Genomic DNA, 4,915 nt, shown 5'->3' on the forward strand with positions numbered 1-4,915 from the left:
CGTCGTGAACTGCCTTTTGATACCTTCTTGTTTGCAGAACTTATCAAATTCATCACCAGTGTATTCTCCTCCATTATCAGTCCTTAAACACTTGATCTTTTACCAGATTCAAGTTCAACCCGCACTTTGTAAACTTTGAAAACTTTAAACACATCTGCCTTTCTCTTGATTGGGTACACCCAACATCTCCTAGTGTAATCATCAATAAATGATACAAAATACTTTGCTCCTCCTAGGGATTGAACTGGTGCTTGCCACACATCAGAGTGAACCAATTCTAGAACTAATTTACTTCTAGAATTTGATGTGTTAAACTTCAGGCGATGCTGCTTGCTGATTACACAATGCTCACAGAAAGGTAGCGATACTTTTGTAAGACCAGGAATAAGATTTCTTTCAACAAGAATCTTCATACCTTGTTCAGACACGTGTCCAAGCTTTTGATGCCATGTTATAGCAGCTTTATCACTTGAACTATTCGAAGCAATGGATGCATCCGCTTCCCGTACCGTCTCTCCTTTCAGAATGTATAGATTAGCACCCACCTTTTCTCCTTTCATAAGTACAACTGCGCCTTTCATGATTTTCATGATCTTATCTTGTATCTCCATCTTACAACCAAGATCATCCAATTGTCCTAAAGACAATAAGTTCTTCTTTAAACGCTCCACGTGTCTTACACCTTGAATAGTACGAACTGTACCATTGTGCATCTTCAGAATGATATCTCCAATTCCGATGATCTTTAGTTCATGATCATTGCAACTGTATACAGATCCTCCTGAGATACGTTCATATTGTTTGAACCATTCTCTTCTAGGGGTCATGTGAAAAGTAGCTCCCGAGTCAAATAACCAGACATCAACAAATGTCTTTCTGCCTTCATTTGCTACCATTGCTTCACTAATCAAAGCAGTCCCATCTTCTGAAATACTTGCGATATTTCCTTGAGGATTAGAGTTATTTAAACTCCGACAATCTTTCTTCAGATGACCTTTCTTGCCACAATTGTAGCATGTATATGTCTTCTTCTTTCTAGACTTCGGTTTACCATGATTGTGACTCCCACTTGGGCCATGTTCCGTTGATCTCCCTCCTGAAACTACCAAGGCCTCAACTTGTCGTAAACCGGCCTGTCTGTCCTCTTTATTATTGCGTCGATTTTCTTCTTCTAGAATAGCAGCCACAACTTCATCATAGACTAGATACTCCGAGAGAACATTATTAGTCAAGTTAATAATGAGTTGATCATACGAGTCAGGTAGACTCTGAAGTAAAAGTCCAACACGTTCTTTTGGCTCTATATTGCAACTTAATGAAGCGGGTTGAGAAAATAGAGTATTCAAAGAATTAATGTGCTCATTAACTGAAGTAGATTCATTAATGCGTAGCGCATAAAGTTTCCTCTTAAGGAATATTTTGTTGTGGAGGGATTTGGTCTCGTACAATTTTACGAGATGATCCCAAATCTCTTTTGTCGTCTTCTTGTCTTCTATGCTAGACAAAACGCCATCTGCTAGTGTCAGATGAAGATTTTCGATAGCCTGGCCATCCATCTCTTCCCATTTTTCATCAGTGACTTCGGCAGAATGTCCACTGATCGCCGCCAAACACTTATCCTTTCTCAGGATAGCTTTCATCTTTAGTTTCCATAACGAGAAATTACTCCCGTTAAATTTTTCAATTTCAGATTTTGTAGACATTGCTATAATTACAATCTTCTTTTCGACAATACTTTTTTTCGAGAAATAGTACTTGAAACTTTTATCGAGTGAAAAATAACCTTACTTATTTTCTGATCTGAAAGTCCACCAGTGTGGAAACCACAGAGCATACGATAATTAGATTAATACACACTAGATATTAGAACCTTAGCTCTGATACCACCTGTTGAGAAAAGTGACACCGAATTATAGCAAACTGCTAGTAATAATATGAAAACGATAATAAAGGAACACCGAGATTTAGCATGAAAAACCCCAATAGGGTAAAAATCACGGTCAAGGAAAGAAATGTTTCACTAATAAGAATAATAGGAATTACAACTTCTCTCTAATTACAAGGATAATCACTAATCTTTATATCTCTTGTAATTAGGAGACTAAACACTCAAACTTTCTATTAACTCTTTTAGTACAAGAATGGAGAATGTGTTTTTGGGATGATTTAAAGACCTTGTATGAAGCCCTTATTTATAGTACTTGGAATGAGGTTGGTGAAGATGTGAATGATTATTCACAAGTCTAATTTTTTTTATCACAAATTGTAGGCACCAAACACACTGATTCAAACTTTGCTACATGCCATCTTTGAATATTATTTCAACACATTGTGCGTGTGTGTTGATCGATTTAATTCCCACTGACTATCATTTGGCTGTAGTCATAATAATCTAGTCTTGTTAAATTCATGATTGGGTACTCTTCGACTAGTCGAATAGAATGCTAAAATCGTGCAACTTAATCGTCATCTGGTATTATGCTTGAATAAGCCTAATAGGTCTTAAAGTAATAGTAATTCTTATTAGTTGGTTGTATGCATATAATTTGACAAGGAGCAATAAATTCACCCGAATCACCAAACCTGGGTGGAGATTTCGGTGGAACTGTCTTCACCGGGTTTATTTTTACGATTTTTGTTTCTTGCACTTTCTTATTCTTCTTCTTCTTCTTTCCAAAGGTATCATAAACTTTATTACCTGTCACTTGCTCATACTCAACTCCTTTTTTTGGAAACGGGATGGGTGGTCTGTATGGTGCAACTACTGGCTTTACATACTCGGGTAGTGGTGGTGTTGTAACTTCTTCATTGTTACTTACATCTAAAACCTTCCCATCTTCTGATGCTGGTTTTTCAGAATTCGTTGAAACCATATTAACATTCTCATTTCGAGGATTTACTTCAGTATTACTCGGTAGCTTTCCTTGTTCCCTCTCACTCATCATGCTAGCAAGAGTACCTACGTGTTTTTCTAGATTCAAAATGGAAGCTTGTTGAGTTCTAAATGACAGATCAAACCTCTCATTCGTTCGGGTTTGAGATGCAATAAATTGTGTTTGAGATTCAACTAGCTTTTGTACCATTTCTTCCAGATTTGACTTTTTCTCTTCGGTTTGTTGTGGTGGTTTATACAAGCTAAGTCTTTGTTGATTGAAAGTGTTGTTTTGAGTTGGTTGGTTATTCGGACCTTGTTGGTTATACGATTTATTGTTGGGTCCATTTGGATTGTAAAGAATGTTTTGATTTTGATTAATGTTTGGCCTTGGCGGTTGATAATTATTTTGATAATTATTTCCCGACCTTTGGTTCATATAGGAAACATTCTCACGTTGTTCCATCGTTTGCTCAATGTGACAATCTTTCATTAAGTGTGGTCCACCGCATTGCTCACAACTGATTCGTATTGCGTGAATATCTTTAGTCATCTTTTCCATTCGTCTTTCGAAAGCATCTATTTTTGCGGAAATGGAATCAAAGTCATGGCTAGAATCGGCTCTAGCCGCTTTAGATGAACAAAAAATATCTTTCTCTTGGTGCCACTCATGTGAGTGGGAGGCTGTGTTATCAATGATTTTGTGAGCTTCGGTAGCGGTTTTCTTCATAATGGAACCACCAGCTGCTGTGTCGATGTCTTTTCATGTAGCAACGTCGACGCCTTTGTAAAATATTTGTACTATTTGATAGGTGTCTAAACCGTGTTGAGGACATCCTCTCAACAACTTCTCGAATCTTGTCTACGCCTCATATAATGTTTCATTTGGCTTTTGCGCGAACGTAACAATTTCTCCTTGAAGTCTTACGGCTTTAGATGCCGGAAAGAATCTTTTAAGAAATTTCTCAACTAAGACATCCCATGTGTCAATCACTCCTTCAGGTAACGATTCTAACCAATCTTTGGCTTCTCCCTTTAAAGTCCAGGGAAACAACATGAGATAGATCTGTTCATCCTTAACTTCTCTGATTTTGAATAGAGTACAAATCCTATTAAAGGTTCGAAGATGTTCGTTTGGATCTTCTTTTGGCGTACCACTATATTGGCATTGATTAGTTAGCATGTGTAGGATTTATCCTTTGATTTCATAATCTGGCGCTTAATGTCTGGTTGCGTAATGGCATGTCCTTAGCCCGTATGTGTGGCTCTCATTCGGTCTTCCATACTTTGAGGTTCCGTTATTTCCATATTTGAATTTGTTGAATCCGAATCACTAGAAGATTCTGATTTAACGGTTTGTGGTTTAGGAGGAATGATTAGTGGTTCAGGATCTTAGAATTGTCCTTGAATATCCTCCGGGTTCTCAATTGTGAAATCGGGTTCAAAAGATGGATTATTGGAAATTTGAATTGGAGTACTTGTTTGACTTGATGATGATTCTAAATAAAAATCAACGGCGATTATATTGGCTAGATGTCTTGATCGAGTTACAGGTGGTGAACGTATGAAAGGTGGTGAACGTTTTGCTCGGTGCATTCACTGAATATCCTATTAGAAATTATATAAGTTATCAAATTAATAGACTTTCTGCTTTTGCCCACGTTTCGAATAGCCAAAAGATGCAGCAGGGAGCCAGGATCCTTTAAGTCGAAAAATCCACAACTCAGCCACTAACAAATCCAACTATTACTACGAAGCAGAAAATTTTGGATGTCTATTAATTTAATCGCTTTCAATAATTTTTCGTCGAACTTTAAAGAAATTAAAGAAAATTCTATGTCCTAAAAACTAGAACGTAGAAATGAAAAAGAAAAAACGCGTCGAAAAATAAGACGTCGAAAAACAATCTAAACTTACAAATTAAAATTTTACGTCTAAAGATTAGCGTCGAAAACATAAAACTAAAAGTTGCGACTAAAGTTCTAAAGTAACTAAAAATGCAATTCTAAAAGGAAAATAAGCAATTACTTAGAATGTACTAAA

At 36.7% G+C, this 4,915-nt stretch overlaps 1 non-coding gene across 1 annotated transcript; it reads left to right on the forward strand.

Annotated features, from left to right (window-relative positions):
- The first annotated feature begins 3,690 nt into the window (after positions 1-3,690).
- Positions 3,691-3,797, forward strand: LOC139846056 (small nucleolar RNA R71). The gene has a single exon (XR_011758802.1). It is a non-coding gene; the product is annotated as a small nucleolar RNA R71 (small nucleolar RNA).
- The last annotated feature ends 1,118 nt before the right edge of the window (positions 3,798-4,915 follow it).

This window comes from Rutidosis leptorrhynchoides, chromosome 4 (genome assembly GCF_046630445.1).
Source record: "Rutidosis leptorrhynchoides isolate AG116_Rl617_1_P2 chromosome 4, CSIRO_AGI_Rlap_v1, whole genome shotgun sequence".
Classification (NCBI taxonomy): domain Eukaryota; kingdom Viridiplantae; phylum Streptophyta; class Magnoliopsida; order Asterales; family Asteraceae; genus Rutidosis; species Rutidosis leptorrhynchoides.